Raw genomic sequence first — 19,410 nt, forward strand, 5'->3', positions numbered from 1 at the left:
TATAAACATTTCACTTCAGACCCACGATACCCCGGGCCTACATCCTACATACAACGATTAAAGTACCAGGGCAACATAACCATAAAGGAGCTAATTTATGATACATGTTTATTTCTCGGATCAACCAAGAAGAATTTGATATAGCTCCTTTATGATTATGTTGCCCTGGTACTTTAGGAATTATTCGTTGTATGTAGGTATGAATGGTTGTTATTAATTTTTATGTTATGTTGTCAAATCTGTCCAGTAGTTTCGGAGCCTATTCAGTACAAACAAACAGCGCTCGGCGGCCGCTGCCGCGGCACGCTTCGCTCGCCTTCGCGCGTTAAGGGTCACTGTTCTAACCTAACCTAACCTACTATTTTCTGCAATACCTACTTTCTGCAACCATACTATTTTCTGCAATCTCTTTGTTTTACATAACATTCTTGTGAAAACCATGATCATCTGCCTCTGCCTTATGGTTTGATTTGTGGGTAAGTATGTGAAGTGTCGATTTGACCAAACAAATTATTTGGGATATAATATTTGGCAAAATAAAACATTTGCTGTATAAACATTTGCCAAGTAAAATTTGGCCAAATGATAATTTGTCCAAATGAATTAGTTGCGAAAAGTACAGTTGCTAAAAGTTCATTTGGGAAATGAAACTTCGGCGATAAGTTGTTTGCGAAGTGAAATTTGGCGAAAAGTAATTTGGCCAAACGGAAGGATACCTTCTCAGGTACAGGCCTTCAGCTTTGATCAGCAACTATTAGCTAATTACGTTCTTTGGTAGATCTGATTTTATGATTCATAAGCATAACCAAAAGTTTCCACGAGAACTTCTAATTATAGCATTCATTCGAACCAGGCATAAATCACCCATAATTTGCCTAAAATTTGTAGTGATGCCTCATCATCCTACATTATTATAATGACATGCTGCAGTATCGCGATCAAAAATGATTCTACGTTTAGCTTCTTGCTGCTTTTTCCGAAGATTTCCGTGTCAAATAGTCCCGCGAGCATATGTATGGGGGTCCGCTCCGCAGCCTTATCTATGGACCATTTAACAATCGTAAGTAAATGTCACCAAAAGTCTCGTAATCAAAATTAATTGCTGCTTTTTTATTAAGGGGGTCCTTAAAACTGTGCTTAATTTCCAAAGGGGTCCGTGGACAAAAAAGATTAAGAAACTCTGCTCTAGAGTAAAATTGCATTAAGTACTACCTACTCGTTCATTTCTTTAGTCCAATTTAAAGAAAATATAATTGTTTGTACTATTTTCTTTGTTTAAAGTGGATAAGTTTTCTTAGTGTTGCTTTATTTGATAATTCCTACAGTCATTTTTAAAGACACTTTGTAAAGGGTTATGCCCACTTAGTATGGGACCTTTGGCCTGAGGTGGACAGACATTACAGCATGTAATTTGTTATTTATTAAATAGTCTATACCAGTAAGAAACAGAATATAAATATCATTTTGTATCCAAGTCCTTGAAAAAAATTTTTTTGGCTTAAGACTAGAAAGGTTAGAAGCAAAATAAAACACCATTTTTTTATTATTATTATTTTAATCTGACTCATGGGTCAATAAAATATTGTCTAGGAACTACCTTTTGTACCCTTTGCACCACCGGCCTGCACCACTGGTGGTGCAAAGGGTATTTTTAAATCCCTCTTGCACCACCAACAAATAGTGCTGTGCTACCATCGACTGTAAAACTAGTAGTAGACTGTAAAATACTTAATCATTTAAATGTTATAAATAAATCAAAACCTACCTAAAAGTTTTAATTTGTGTGTGTGTAAGTGCCTATAAACATTTCACTTCAGACCCACGATACCCCGGGCCTACATCCTACATACAACGATTAAAGTACCAGGGCAACATAACCATAAAGGAGCTAATTTATGATACATGTTTATTTCTCGGATCAACCAAGAAGAATTTGATATAGCTCCTTTATGATTATGTTGCCCTGGTACTTTAGGAATTATTCGTTGTATGTAGGTATGAATGGTTGTTATTAATTTTTATGTTATGTTGTCAAATCTGTCCAGTAGTTTCGGAGCCTATTCAGTACAAACAAACGATCAAATCTTTCCTCTTTATAATATTAAAATTATATGATTATAGATAATCGTTTTACAGTTAATGGTAGGGCGGCACTATTGGTGGTGCAAAAGGGATTAAAAAATACCCTTTGCACCACCAGTGGTGCAGGCCGGTGGTGCAAAGGGTACAAAAGGAAATTACCTTTAATACCTACTCGATGCATTTAGGCATAGGCACACTACACACACAGAAGCCGGCGGGACGTGACCTCTATAAATGTTTGATTGATTTGATTTATACTTTATTTATGATTTATTTAACTCAATCCTATGATTCTAAGATAAAAATTCATTCTTACTCACTAGAGCTCGCTCGCTGTAGGCTAAACTTTCAGTTCATCTCCGCGGTGGGAAACCTTCAGTTGCGATCGCCAGGCGCCCAATTACGCCCGATCGCCAACGTCCACCGACGCGGATGAGTCTGGGCTCTGTCCATACTCGGCCTCGTCAGCTCGTGCAACGACGATCTCCTAATGGTTTGAGTGCCTTCTATACACGCCACTGCAGCACAGCACCGAAAAACTTGAGGTGAGTAGGGAGTGGAATTATGCGCGTGCTGCTTACACTCGCGTATCCACTCACCATTTCCCTCGTTACTCGAGCGAATGTTATCAAGTCCAAGAAGAATTCCAAGCTGTTGAATTTCTGAGCTACGTATCTGACCGGTATGTCCTCTGGAATCACACGTGGGAGGGTCCCCATTTCCAAATCCGAACCTGATGAGTACAATTTGCCGAAATCATGCGCTTGTTTTCAACATCCTTAAATCTGGAATTGGTTGACGGTCGGAGGACGCCAGCACCTTTTACTACGCCTGTACCGTAGCGTATTAAAGTACACAATTTTGACATCACATCGACATTCTTTGGACCCTTTCACCGTTCTTTTCAGATAAGGAACCCTTACCCACAAAATTAGGAGACTTGTCAACTCCATACATACCACCAGCATATCCAATATTATTTCAGCTAAGTGTAATTTGCGTACGCGAATGTTGAAAGATCAATGTTGTGTAATACGCCTTAGTTCCCGAACTTCGGATGAATTTGTAACCAGTTTGGACAAGCAATGGCACGCGCAATTTGAAGCCTAATTAAATATTGTTTGTTAGTACAGACAGCGTGCTGTGGGCTGCCTTAAGGTCATAGTAGACATATCAACTCGGAAAGGGATCAACATCGTATCGCCTTTAGCGAGCTGTCATCGCCTTTTGCGTTTTGTCAATCGCGAGGCAAGGCGAGGCGTTTACGTTATGGTGCAGATAAGTTTGGCTTGAAGTATGGAGCTTCATACAAAGAATGGTGGCCGCGGTTGATACGATTACGATCCCTTTCCGGGTTGATAAATGTGCTACGGCCTTTATGCGGCAACGGCAACATTTATTATTTCATTCTCCGTGAAAGCTTTTACGTTTGTTTCTACAAAAGTACCGTCGCCTTGTATTTTTGTTAGATACTTAATGTAATGCATCTGGAAAAAGAGAGAGAGAGAAAGCTGGTTAATAAGTAAGTCTCACAGAGCAGACCTACTCTTTTGTTTTGTTTTTGTTTCGTGCTATTATGCTTCTCAGGTGGATTACTAATGTTTGGCCAAAAAAAGTTTCCCAAATTATCACATCGCAAACAACGTTTCGCAAATTTTCATTTGGCAAATTCTCATTTGGCAAAACAACTTATAGCAAACTTTTAATTCGCAAATGCCGTTTCTGGCATATTATTGTTTAGCAAATTATTGTTTGGCAAAGTATGTTTTGGCAAATGTTTCATTTGGCAAAAATATTTCACGATACACTATTTACAAAACAATTTGATGGGTGCTTAGAATGGAGTACAAATTAACAAGTGGTTATTATTTTGTTTAGTGGGTAGTTAATATAAAATTTGTTCTATATAAATTTTTCATATTTCATTCTTTTTATCGAAATTCCCAAATGATTAATTAACAATAGAGGTGCTTCAAGCGCTCGGCGGCCGCTGCCGCGGCANCCTTTGCGTACGTGTCATCATTGGTAAAGGAACACAAATCAGCATCATAAAAGAAAAGGAATTAAGAATGCTGCTATTGCAACAGTATTAAGATTATTAAAAGCTTACAAGTCAAACGGTGTACTATGACGTCATTCACGTGTCCCTCCTCGGCAAGACTTAATAAGTAATAATTAAGTGGACTCCAATGTCAAACTCAATACAATGAGAACATTATGTACTTAGGACTTATTGAGTATTAATTTCATTTCAAACCCTTCTAATTCGTGTAGTTTGCAATGTTAAATTCCGTATCTCTTTCATAAAATGCCAGTGGACGCCATTCGGTTTATATATAACGCTGGAGGGGAGCCAATGCACGACAGAGCTGCCGTTCCCGTGAAAATTATAATTAGGAATTTTATATTTACCGCCTTACTCAATTCTTCTATAGTTGCACACTGTCGCGCTCTTCATTTTACGCACAGACAACGCCACATCAAGGTAAATAAATACTGTGGCATCTTCTAGTATACGAGTAGGTACCTCATTAAAGGTACTACCGTGCTAGTCGTACCTCATCATCATCATCATCATCATCATCATCATCATCATCATCATTTCAGCCATAGGACGTCCACTGCTGAACATAGGCCTCCCCCAATGCTTTCCCTGTTGATCCATTGGTAGCGGCCTGCGTCCAGCGCTTCCCTGTTACTTTTATGACGTCGGCTCACCTTGTGGGTGGACGTTCACGCTGCGTTTTCCGGTACGCTGCCTCCATTCCAGAATCTTGCTGCATCATCGGTCATCATTTCTGCGTACTATGTGCCCTGCTTGACTATGTGACTGACAAGCTGTCAGCCCGCAAACCGACTATGGCTTGAGAACTGTAGTCGCGGCTCTGCTCGGCTGAAGATGGAGAATCCATCTACTTCTAAGCTTTTCAAAAAATGAAATGGCTTTGCCTGTCGCTAGAATTACAACTGGCATTCTTGCGAATCCTGCGATATGCACGCTATCAGTTTAAAATAAACTGACCTACAGTAAAATTATAAATTGTACACTTTCACTATTGGTATTTCTTATTTTTTATGTGAAACCTTTTGACCATTACGCTATTTCCATACACTCCAATTAATCGCATCGTTTCAATAGTAAAGCTTCAGTCAAACCAACGCGTGCAGATCGCGTTGTGTCGACGGCGCGATAACAGGATGCGCGCGCGCACGCGTTTTGCTGTACCTCTAGCACGAAAAACTTTCGACTTCAAATCGTTTACGAATTCGAATCGCCATCAAAAAAGATTTAGTATGAAAACTTAAACAGCGCCCGGCCCTGTGAACGTGACCTAAAGTGAACTCAGTATGAGAAATGGTCGAACGAATCTAATTTTGACAGTCGAGATCGTCACATTATTGTTGAATTAGGCTGGGTATCGCATATTTTTTCGAATACGCAAACGATTCGAAGTGAAAGTTTTTTGTGCTAACTACACTCATTGGCTTATGCACGCGCAGTGATCGCCATCGCCGATGCGATCTGCACGCGTTGGTTAGGCTGAAGCTTAACATTTCTCTTGATTTTAGTTCAGAATAGCGTCTGGGCGATACACAATGCCTATAGTAACACATTTATTACTTAGGGCTTGAGCCAGACAATGTCCGCTGTTGAAACGTGACACCCTATTTTGTGAAAAGGGCTGCAAATACTATTTAGTCAGAGTTCAACATAGTACCTACTGAATAATTATAGTCCTACTTTGAATAGTAATAAACTCAGTGTTAGGACCCTTCCTTTAACCACCCTCGTGTAATGTAAGCGTGAATCGCACGTAGTTAGACTTAAATACTTGATGTTTTCGTTCAAGGAAACCGTTTGTGAAACAGTTTTTTCATCACAAGGCGCCAAATGGAGTGTTTTCCATTTGGTGCCCCCTTCAGTCTGCCGCCCGAGGCGCCCCGGTATACCTCCCTAGATCTGTGCCTGAAGCGGAGTGTTACACACCCACACATGCTCACGTCTAACATGCTTACCACTTCCCTCGGCTCAGTGATCCGATCCTACCGAATCGTTGAATCTCGTAGAGATGTGCCGACGCTTAACGTAAAAAGATTTTTTTTTAGAAAATAGTCGTTAAGATGTATGCCAATTTATCTACAGTAGGTAACTTGTTGGTAGAAGCAATTTTACAAAATTATTACATTCTAAGCTTTCTTCAATCTTTGCCAAGCTTTTTTCATTGACAGTTTTAAAAAGACTTTTATAGCACCTAGTCCTAAGACAAAATTATGTATGTAAACCCCTTTGCTTGTATTTGTGTCTGTCTTGTTGGTTGTCCTAATTAAATAAATAAATAAATAGGCACAGCTAAAAGAATTCCCACTAAAAAAAATCACACAGTCTCATGGCCAATGACATCGCCAGTGAGAAGGCCGTGTGGGATGTATAAAAAAGGTACTTTTAATGCGCAGTACAGGCGTGATGTACAAAATATACGACAAGTGCTGGTGTCCTCAGCCAATTCCTGAGGACGATGGAGACAGACGAGGAGGAGTCGCTGGCAAATGGCTCAATATTGAGCTCTGAGGAATTGCTCCTCGAACTAGCTTGCTAACATGAACTTATAGGCGGAGGGTCATTGAACCAAAAAATACTTCAACACCGTGATGCAGTTTCTAACCCTAGCGCCATCTAGTGATGAGCGTTGTAACTACTTCCTAAACTATAATTTATTACAATAAGCACAGCGATCTTTGGTGAGGTCTGGAATTGCACGTTAGGTATGTATGTTTGTTCTGGAATTGCATGTTTGTGAAACAGTTTTTTCATCACAAGGCGCCAAATGGAGTGTTTTCCATTTGGTGCCCCCTTCAGTCTGCCGCCCGAGGCGCCCCGGTATACCTCCCTAGATCTGTGCCTGAAGCGGAGTTTTACACACCCACACATGCTCACGTCTAACATGCTTACCACTTCCCTCGGCTCAGTGATCCGATCCTACCGAATCGTTGAATCTCGTAGAGATGTGCCGACGCTTAACGTAAAAAGATTTCATTTTTAGAAAATAGTCGTTAAGATGTATGCCAATTTATCTACAGTTGGTAACTTGTTGGTAGAAGCAATTTTACAAAATTATTACATTCTAAGCTTTCTTCAATCTTTGCCAAGCTTTTTTCATTGACAGTTTTAAAAAGACTTTTATAGCACCTAGTCCTAAGACAAAATTATGTATGTAAACCCCTTTGCTTGTATTTGTGTCTGTCTTGTTGGTTGTCCTAATTAAATAAATAAATAAATAAGCACAGCTAAAAGAATTCCCACTAAAAAAAATCACACAGTCTCATGGCCAATGACATCGCCAGTGAGAAGGCCGTGTGGGATGTATAAAAAAGGTAATTTTAATGCGCAGTACAGGCGTGATGTACAAAATATACGACACGTGCTGGTGTCCTCAGCCAATTCCTGAGGACGATGGAGACAGACGAGGAGGAGTCACTGGCAAATGGCTCAATATTGAGCTCTGAGGAATTGCTCCTCGAACTAGCTTGCTAACATGAACTTATCGGCGGAGGGTCATTGAACCAAAAAATACTTCAACACCGTGATGCAGCTTCTAACCCTAGCGCCATCTAGTGATGAGCGTTGTAACTACTTCCTAAACTATAATTTATTACAATAAGCACAGCGATCTTTGGTGTCTTTGGCGAGGTCTGGAATTGCACGTTAGGTATGTACTTATATATTTTTGGTAAAATAATACATTTTTTAAACTTTTAAAGCATAAACTAAAAACAGTGAGATAATGTCGACAAATAAATAGGATTTAAATTCATATCCATGAGACAATCGTAGAAATATCGAATCGAAATTAATAGGTACATCCCTCGAGTGATTCTGTTCGTAACGCGAAGTGACGTCACTTATAATTACCATACATTAATGTTTATGGAAACAGTGTACATTAACATAATTCATTTAAATCGTGGCCTTAGCATTAATAAGGCTTCGTACGAGTATGCTCATGATGAAAATAATGTCTTTCGCAATACGTGCACGGTTCACTATAGTCTCTTTAGGTTAACCCACCAAAAGGGTACTTACTAAACCAAGAATTAAACAGGTAGATTTTCCCTAAAAGCAAATTGTAATACCACCCACACCATCATCCAATTGCCAACATCTTTGGCAATACAGCAACCTTAAATCAGGCTCGGTCAGGACAAAATTATCTGCATTGGTTTTAAAGATAATCTTCACAGCATAGAGCTTAAAATTAACGTGGGGTCAATGTGACCAATAAAGTAGGCCTAGGATGCGCGCCGCGATAAGCGGTTATCACGCCGTTTATCGATTTTGCCCATACATTTTTACGTCGATAAAGTATATCACCATCCTAGCTCGGCTGGTTAACTGTACGCACACTGGTCGACAGTCGACACGCACACTCATATATCTACTGTGCTACAGCGACAGAGCTAGACGCAGTGACTAAACTCGATGACAGGTTGCGGCCGACAATTTCAGTTAACCGAGGTTCAGTCCAGGGAATGCTAGGTTGCTTAAATAATAGCCAACTTCGCAAACAAGTTCCCAAGGTAGTCAATTTCATACAAAACGATTTTACTATTATAAAGGGCCCGCGGAATATTTTACTTGCGCGAGCTAAGTCAGCACAGCGCCATCTATCGGCAGATTTACTAACTTTATTGAGCATTAGATTCAAAATGCGATTTTCGTAGTTAGTGCATTCTTCAAAAGGGAAATTTCGTAATGTGTATTTCGCAAAGTCGTGCTGTTATCTGTACAATGTCTGCAAAATCGCACCGGAGTATATTAATAACACTATGCTCGCAGCCTTATCTACACAGTAATCAGTTTAATCACAATCAGCTTGGTAAACACACCATGGCTGAGTAAAGTACCTACTAATCACTCTAGTATTACTAGAACGGCCGGCCACTTGAATATTTCATGCATTGAAAAGTGAGTGGGAATAATTTATTATGGCGATATTAATATTATACCTAGGTACATTAGAACGAGTGTCGCTTATGTTTAGCGCGATTGCTTTACACCGAGGCACAGTTTATTATGAGGTAAAGCTGATTTATCTGCTGTGACAGAGGCGACCAACGCTAACTAACAAGCACCTATGTACAGTCGCGGAATGAAAAGGTTCGTCACCTTAGTGTCGGTTTTCGCTTGCACTAGGTAAGAATCAAACCTGCCAACATAACAGTACAAGAAACAGTGCTGCTAACATTTAAATAAATATGACGTTTGCTAACGAATAAGGTTTTGCTTGTTTATTTTTCTATCTCATCAGTGCAATGCAATGATGACATTGACCAATTGACAATAGTTTTTTTTATTTAATAGAAATAATAATGGCAGGTTGAACCAACAAGAAGGTTTTAGTTTATCAATCATAATAATCTTCTTGACAAGATAATCGTCAAACAACTTTGATCTGAATAATTTTGAATTTTACTAACGAACAGTTAAAGATTATTTTCTCTAACTCGAGATTATTCTGTAACATAGTTTCAAAAGGTAATATTATGTGCTCGCGATTCGTTGAAGGAATCAATTTGAAAACTGACGAACCTTTTCATTCCGTGACTGTACATGTACAGTCGCCATCAGTATGCACATTTTCGTTGCAAAATAAAATAACTCTTATTACAAGTTCGCAGATTTTAATTTACCTCAATGTGCTCGGCGCAGTCGGCGTTAATAACAGTCATCAAAGAACATTAATTGGTGCAGTTTCGAGCATCTAGCACAATTCGTGTGCAATAACGTCATTTGCCGCATTATCTGTCTGTGGTCAGTGCGGGGATTAATTAAACTAATGGCCAACTAATACGAATAGTATTTTTATGAGTACCTACAGACAGAGTATATTGGTTGGAATAGGTACTTTCATATGAGTCCGTATTCCGCACGCACCGTAACGTAAATGCCTCACTTCGCGGCGAAAGGCTATACGGTATCGATCCTTTTTGTTGATAAGTGTGCTTGTGACCTTAACCACACCTTAACTTACTTATAGGTATTACAAAAGCTGAATAATTTATAAGTTTGTTTGGTGGAACGCGATAATCGCAGAAACTACTGGTCCGATTAAAAAAATGGGCCATATGCCGCAATTTTTGTTTATCCCCAACAGATGGCGCTGTACGCTTTTAGATCGCGGTATCGTTTGAAAATTCCGTCTGTATAAAAAGGGGCTGATATTTCGCTTAGACCACCTACAAAAATGTAGTCTACATTAGGTAGATCTTTATATTGATGTCTTCTCCTCTTCCATCCATATGTTTGCAGAAGCTTACGAGTTGCACTTCCTCGTAAGCTTTAATAACTATTAGGTAATAAATTTAAATACGATTCGAGAAGAAAATATGTTTCTAAAACATTATGCGCCGATATTTAATAACAAAATTTGTTTCCCTGAGTCAGGCGAAATTATTTGGCACGAGAAATCCCATATCACAAACACTATATCAATGCGAATCCGTCGAATATCCTGTTCCCGGCCGTTTACCGGGAATACCGGGACAAGCCGTACCATTACCGTTTCCAGGAAATTAACAGGGAAAAACACGGAACAAACATGGATAAGCTAGGTGAGATTAGCGATTAGCTACACGTTTCGTTTTTGCTTCTAGCTATGTATAATTATAACAAGGTACGGTCCGGTTTGCAGGTGATTAAAGTAGGTACCTAATGACATTCTTGATTAGTCCTGTAGGTAGGTACCTACTTACTATTTTGATTCATAATCTATTTAAATTGTAAATTGTAAAGTCATCAAAACCCGTCCAGTAGTTTTTGCACGAGTAACAAATATTCATCTATCGTCCCTCACGATCACATGGGTACATAGTACATACTTCAGCTATTTTATTTTGTAATTAGATTTATAATTAATTAGAATCATCCCAGTGTTTATTATCTATATACAACATTTATTTGCTTAAAATGTCTCATAAAAAAACTCATAAAACTCATTTATTTATGCACTAGCGGCCGCCCGCGACTTCGTACGCGTGGATCCCGTTTTACCCCCTTAGGGGTGGAGTTTTGTAAAATACTTTCTTAGCGGATGCCTACGTCATAACATCTACCTGCATGCTAAATTTCAGCACGATCCGTCCAGTGGTTTGGGGCGTTTGGGCTGTGCGTTAATAGATTACTATGTCAGTCAGTCAGTCAGTCACCTTTGAGTTAAATATATATTTAGAAGAGAAGATAATGGCTTTGGCAGCTATCCTAAAAAAAACTGTCTGGCAAGGAGTTGGAAGCTGATTTTTATTTAAAATATTAGAGCAACAATTAGAAGTAATTTCCTCATCAGCCAGACAGTTTTGACAGTTTTAACTCCTTGCCAGACAGTTTAGGATAGCTGCCAAAGCCACGATGACCCAAACTTCATGATTCACCAACATTCTATCCTATATTGGGAGCATACGCTGACAAACTTTCAGCTTTTATGAAATGACGTAGGTCTGGCGTTCACTAGCTCTTAGTCTATTTGAAAAGTAACAATTAAGTAGTGACGAGAAGTAACAAAGCTCTTTAGATTCATGCCTTCCTAGTACTAGTATAATAAAATTTAAAGTTATCTTCTACTTAATTGCATTTCACGTCATACTGACCTTGAATTGGCACCTCCTCCTTCATTGATACAGAGCTTATCAGTATTTTTATTATACCTATCGAATGGCTCACGGTTTTCATTGTCTTACGATAAAAACAATATTGTTTGTCTCGCAATCATACCTACCTGCATGGATTTACGTTTTTGAGATTTAACAAATGTGAAATTTTACGCACATTTTAGTCTTGTGGACTTTTATGAATGCTCTATTTATGAATAAAACAATATGATGTAGATTTTTGATTATCTAACTAAGCTTATGTACTTCTAGACATTCATTGTGCCCTACTTAGATAAAAGTGTATGAAAATAGAGCAGAAGTTTTATGGACAATAAATGTTTCTATAAAGATCTAGGCTACAATCCTTTGAAAATAAACAATTAGTAGTGAGGAGAAGTAGCAAAGCTCTTTAGATTCATGCTTTCCTGGTACTAGTATAATAAAATTTAAAGTTATCTTGTAAGTACTTTGTTGCACTTCAGTATACTTAATTGCATTTACGTCATACTGTCCTTGATTTGGCACCTCCTCCTTCATTGATACAGAGCTTATGTATTTATTATACCTATCGAAAGGCTCACGGTTTTCATTGTCTTACGATAAAAACAATATTGTTGTCTCGCAATCATAACTGTATGGACATACGTCTTTGAGATTTAATAAGTGAAATTTTACGCACATTTTAAAGTTCTGTGGACTTTTATGAATGCTCCATTTATGAATAGAACTAGCGGCCGCCCGCGACTTCGTACGCGTGGATCCCGTTTTACCCCCTTAGGCGGAGTTTCGTAAAATCCTTTCTTAGCGGATGCCTACGTCATAACATCTACCTGCATGCCAAATTTCAGCCCGATCCGTCCAGTGGTTTGAGCTGTGCGTTGACCAGTATTAAACCTACCACTGCTTCAGGACAATAAATGGGCCAGTGCTGAGAAGAAGCAGCGCAAGAAACTCAGTCACTATTGTCAGCTGTATTTCAATTAATACGAGTGCCTTGTCTCAGTCTAAAAGAAAATTTTAAGAAAAGCAAGCGATAACGGATTTTAAAAGAACTAAAACCAAACTCGTTACTTAAATGTAGGGTGGCTACTTATATTAATTAAAAAACAGATGCGCAGTGGAATTTAATATTATGTAAGTGGAAAAGGAGCTTTATTAAAATAGGGCAAAACTGGGAATGGAGGGGATAAGAGGCTTTCAATTCAACCTCAAGTCGTCTGTCTTCCGTAGAAGGCATTCAATAATGTCTTGGTAGGTAGTAATGGATTGGTTAGATGCTTTGTTTCCTAAAAATCAGATCGCTTTCTTTGAAATAGGTCCCGTAAAAAAAGTTGAGGTGAACACTGATGTAATAATCTGAACACAAATTTTCTGATCGGTTTGGTTGGTGGTAGGACTTGTTCTAAGTCCACCTGGCTAGCTACCACCATCTTACTTAAGTCTGTCGCCATAACAATAATGTTAACAGCATTGTTCCGGCAGTTAGAGCTAAGATAGCCAGTTCCTCCGTCGTTGAGGATTCCGGGTGAAGCTCGCTTCCACCTTCGGCCTGATCATCACTTACCAGTTACCATCAGGTGAGATACAGGCCAAGAGCTTCCTCGTTGTGAATAAAAAAAATCACACACACAAATTAGTCAGAAATCAGAATATCCAAGACTAATCACTTGTCTTGTCTTTATAAGGAGTATATTTAAGTACGGGACTATTCCCACCTTTCGTTCCCACCGCTGCAACTCCTGTGTAGCCAGGATCTACAGCTTGACTGGCAATAATAACCCAACCAGTGAAGGTCAAGTTTGTTCCGGGGGTAAGTTAAACTGTCATTGGACCCGTAACGAAATTAATCAGAAGAACATTGGAGGAGTTCGGAGTTAAGGTTCAACTTCCCGCCATTGCAAAGTGGATTACAGTACTGTACCCAAAATGGTGAATTTAAATTCTGATTCTAGTGCCTGCTTTCTCTGTTTCAATCCCTAATTTTTAAGTGACCCCTATGGTAACAATTTGTTAACAAATAACAGGAATTTTGTTTACATAGGGGTCACTTAAAATTAGGGATTTATGGGCATAGGTTTCTTAGATCTTCCAATAGTTAGGTTCATTACTACAACCCTGTTTCCATAGGTTGCCTGTATGCCACACCTTGTGATTGTACGTCCACGAACAAAGCATGAAAATAACCCGGATAGGAGAAGCTAGTTGACCTAGATAAGGTATTGAGGTCATGACGACATAAACGGGGCGGGGCCTGATGTACACACGAGGCACATTAAGCTTAACACTGGGGAATCGTGTGTAGATAAAATAGGTACGAATTTGCTAGTCGTAATAGTCTGTACTGTGGTGCATGAATCATGATGCATGTAGATAGGTATAACTACTACATACTTAGTTATTCTGTGGTTTATCCCATACATTAATGTTATGTAACCGAACTCCAGTTATAATCCGGCAGTCTCTGTAAGCCAAGGGTAGGTAAACTAGGTAAGTACATAAGTACCTATTCAGCTTTCTGTATGTGAAAGTCCAGCTGAAAAATTTAAATTTTTGTTTTTAAATTCGAATTTAGTTCAACTTGTATTGATATAATTAACTTTTTTAAAAAATAAAACCGACCTCAAATGCGTGAACACAAAAAAAAACTAAAAATTAAAAATATTGCGTATAAAAAAGTTCATCCCCAATTTTCCACCCTTGGGGGTGAAATATTTTCTTCAAATTCGCATGAAACCACCCTTTTGATAATACCTATTCAACAAAAAAATAATCGTTCAAATTGATTTATAATCGGCGGAGATATTGCGTATAAAAAAGTTCATCCCCAATTTTCCACCCTTGGGGGTTGTTTTTTCTATTATTAAATTTAAATGGGACCACCCTTGAGGTATTACCTATACGCCGAAAAAAGATTTGTTCAAATCGGTTCATAATTGGCGGAGTAATCGCGTAACAAACATAGAAAAAAAAAAACATACGGGTCGAATTGAGAACCTCCTCCTTTTTTGAAGTCGGTTGAAAATGAATAGTGAGTCCAATATTGTGTAAATACATAAATGCTATACACCATGCATTATGTAGTAGACAAGGGTTTGTACTGTATTGTAACAGCAAGATAAAGAGATACAAGATTCCGTGGAGGGTAGTTGAACGGGAAGCATGGTCGATCTGTTTTAATGGTTTCAATTTATTATTTAATGGACTTTAGTGTACAAATTTGGTGTTATTTTGTGTTCTAAAGTGCAGTGAAGTGATAAATTATAAAAAACATTGAAATACTTCGAATTTGAGCGCGCATCGAGTGTCGAGTGGGTTGTCGTATGAACAACCCGCTTTGGACCCGGTGGCGTCTCACCTGAAAGAACCTGCTTACGGGCATACTTAACTCCACGGAATCCATGAAAAATCAATAGAACTGAAACACCCTCGTTCTATTGATAACTTTGTCAATTATTTTTCACTCGACATTGGCAGAAATAAACCTCCCAGAGAGGTTTGGTTGCCATTAAAAAAAAAAAAAAAGAGATACATGTCAAGTCACTTTGCAATTGCAATAAGTAACGGACTCGAGTATTAGTTAAAAGAGTATACTTATAAGCGTACTAGCTTTCCGCCCGCGGCTTCGCCCGCGTGGAATTTGGTCTGTCACAGAAAAACTTTATCGCGCGCGTCCCTGTTTCAAAAACCGGAATAAAAACTATCCTATGTCCTTTCCCGGGACTCAAATAATCTCTATGCCAAATTTCATCAAAATCGGTTCAGTGGTTTAGGCGGGAAAGAGAGACAGATAGACAGACATACAGATAGACAGAGTTACTTTCGCATTTACATTTATAATATTAGTATAGAAGTATAGATAGTATGATGAAGATGTGCCGTCGACGAAACAAAACGTTTATCTTTCCAAGTTCAACAAGCAACACGAACCGAAACGGTTTAACGGTGGTTTCATAAATATTTTCATACATCTAATTTTGTTCTCCCGGAAGAGACGCAGGTTCACCCCTTTTCCCCTGTGCTACCCTCTGTGTGCTTGAGCGCCCACTGACTAAGTTTTCATCTACAATCATCCCTGTAATTTTTTGAGTAGTATTTAGATAGGTGCATAATTATTATGATGATCGTATCATATCATACATATTATGCAACACGTAAAGCACAGGTATTTGTACTCGTAATTTGTTGTTTAAAATTGAATGAAATAAAGTTGAATAATTTCTAAAAGCGCATAATCATTGTTTTGTGCATCACTGCCCGTATAGGGTTGCCAGATAGAAACTAATCAAATATGGGACAATCTTAGATTACGGTAGTTTGAAAAACCCCTCCCTGGAAAATAATCTGTACCTCTAGTACGAAAAACTTTCGAGTTCGTTTCATTGCGTATTCAAAGTGTCATCGAAAAATTTTGTATGAAAAATTAAACAGCGCCCCCTATATTATAGCCGCCCTAGGGGGCGCTGTTTAATTTTTCATACAAAATTTTTCGATGACACTTTGAATACGCAACGAAACGAACTCGAAAGTTTTTCCTACTAGAGGTACTGGAAGGTAAGCCAATGAAAAGTAGGTAAGTAAGCGCCAGTGTTAGCTTGATTAATGTGCCGATCGCAAAGACGTCTGTTCCTCGCAACAACATGATCATTTATCGTGTCATCGTAGCGCGAGCTACAGGAACACTTCAAAAAATATTTTGTGTGAGCCTACAATACCTACATACATTTTTTTTTTTTTGCGTCAGGAAAATGTATTGAAATACCGCAACTGTGTTGTGAATTGTTTGGACTCTTGGACACACGCTTGTCAGCCCACCCCCGAAATTCTTAGAAATATTAATTTGACTTACTTTATCATCATTATTACTAATCACACCAAAAACCCGGGACAATCCCGGATTTCCCGGCCAGCTGGCAACCCTAGGGCATCAGGTGATTATGTATAACTTTGTACTAATGAGTTTCCTCGTTCATGCACTTGTATAATTATATGATCCGACGGTCGTATCGCAAGGTCGTGCTTAATATACTGATTTGTTGCTATTGTAATTATATAAAACAATGGAAAAACATAACCATCCTTCTTGCACAGTCGGGTAAATAGCAATAGCGCACGCACTTTATATTTATAGTTTACGTAAGTTTGTATGTATTTTAAAACATAAAAGTAAACAAAATTTAACAAACAGTTTCAATGACTTGAGATGGCACCATACTCTACAAGCATTGCTTCTAAATATGTACCTATTGATAAAATATATCTACGGTGCTGCTGAGTCGCCTTGTCACGCGTGTTCAGTGTTTTTAAAAATATTTTCATAGTAAACTGTACAAAGTGCACTGCTAAATTATAATCAACTAGCCGATGAGGGTTCCTTTGCAGGCCATCATAGCAAAATTTCTTTAGGATCCCTACGAAAAACCCAGCAAAATCTTTTCTACGCTGTTTTTCGTTTGGGAACTAATTTAGCGCCCCCCAGCTGCCTTCAAAACTCAAAGCAGCGTCGGGTTTTACCTTTTGGTCGACACAAAATTATTGTTAGTGCTCAAACGGGACTTTACGATCATTTTGATCGCAATAAGTAAAAAAACACGTGAGACGTGGGAACTGGGAACCCTTGCATTAATAAAACTGTCTGGTGGCGCTTCAACTGAATATTGAAGTTTATGTCGGCCGTTTGGTGTAGTGGTTCAGAACGGACTACTATGCCGAGAGGTCCCGGGTTCGATTCCCGGCCGGGCAGAAATTGAAATGATGAATTTTAATTTCTGTGACGGGTCTGGGTGTGACTATGTATAATATTTATGTATTTAAAAAAAAAGTATATAAGTAGTATATCCGTTAAGCTTAACACCCATAACACAAGCATTAAGTTGCTTACTTTGGGGCTAGCTGGCGCTGTGTGAAATTGTCCAAAGAAGATTTATAAAGAAGATTTATTTCTCATACATAGAGGGTGTTACGTAGAGCGATTTAAATAATTTCCTTTTTGACCGACTTCAATAAAAGGAGGTTCTCATTTCGATTGGTTTCTTTATGTAGGTATGTGTTACTTACTTTTGCGTAAATTGTTACTCGTATTCGGTAAGCGTGTAACTCAGCCTTAAACTAACCGATGTATCATAACTTTAATACCTTTTCCTTGAAAGTTCACGAAAAGTACCAAATTAGGTAGGTACCATTGTTGTGTTCCGGCAGTCAGAGGTAAGATGGCCAGTTCCTCCGTAGTTGAGGATTCCGGGTGAAGCTCGCTTCCACCTTCGGCCTGATCGTCACTTAGCATTAGGTGAGATACAGGCCAAGAGCTTCCTCGTTGTAAATAAAAAAAATGAATTTTTCCAGATATAGTTTTAGAGCTTTTAGAGAGGGGTTGACGCCCGACTCCAGGCGCGTAGGTACCTACATAGCAGGGATGTTATGCCGACCCGTCAAAATCTTAGGCTGAGTTGTACCACCTTATTTTAACCGTAACTATAATGATAACCGGTGTTTTTGTTTGGAGTTTGACTTTCATCAAGTAAACTATACTTGTATACCCCATTATAGGTCTATGACTTTCACGACACCCTGTATATGGAATGGGAATGGAACATGAGAAACAAATGCAGAAAATTCAGGAAATACAGAGACAAACACTCGTGCGCATTCGACCGGCCAATTTCATCCCTCCACTTACGTTCCGTTTCACTGGACACAATCACAACATGAAGCCTGCGATATTCTGGCGAATATTTCGAGTGCACGCAGACTACGACTTTTTATCGGCCAATAGACGTTTCGACGGCAAAAAAGTTCTCGAGTGGCGACCACGAGCCGGAAGCCGTAGTGGGGGCAGGCCGCCCACTTGGTGGACCGACGATCTGGTGAAGGTCGCAGGAGGTGCCTGGATGCGGGCGGCGCAGGACCGGTCTTTGTGGAAAACCTTTCCAGCAGTGCACGTCTTTCGGCTGAAACGAACGAACGAGACGTTTCGATGAAGCCACGTCACATACCTACTAAAATTATGACTTACAAACCATAATAACATAAGGGAAGACGGAGAGAACAAACCACGAAATTTGAATTAATTTACCAGCCGAAGTAAAGCAAGAATCAGCTAGATTCCACACTCAGATCGGGCCGCGCACTTCTATCGAAATATCGTTGTATCTAGGCCACCAAAGTACGATGACTCCGGCGATTTTCGGCGCACCGATAACGAAACTAACGTTAGAGTTTTGTACAGTCGACGACACATCGGACTATACATTTTTGTTTCAAAATAGTACTTATTACTACTAGACATAATGCCAGTGTTCAGCTTAATGTGCGGTCAGTGCCATCCCAAATTCGACCATTCGATGACAGCGCCGAATATTTTATGACGCGAACGCATGAATTTAAATAAACTGCTGTTGCTGCGGCGAATACTTAGTGCGTTTGTCGTTTTTTTACTTAGATTAATAAAACCTAGATAGATAGTCAGTGCACGAAAGGTGAGGCAGTTTTTAGGGAGCCGGCACGGCTCACCCGTAAACGTCACATGAACTGTCAAAGTGAAAAATTGGTAAACACGTCCGACGAATTTTAATTAATTAAAACGGTTTGTGCTGTGAAAGGGTGTCTAAAATACATCAGAAAAACGAAAGAAAGTGACCAGTGTTACATTTCATAAGTAAGTACCTACTACAATTCGACGCGTATTTT

This window comes from Ostrinia furnacalis, unplaced genomic scaffold (genome assembly GCF_004193835.3).
Source record: "Ostrinia furnacalis isolate ACB-3 unplaced genomic scaffold, ASM419383v2 OfSCF4280, whole genome shotgun sequence".
Taxonomy (NCBI): domain Eukaryota; kingdom Metazoa; phylum Arthropoda; class Insecta; order Lepidoptera; family Crambidae; genus Ostrinia; species Ostrinia furnacalis.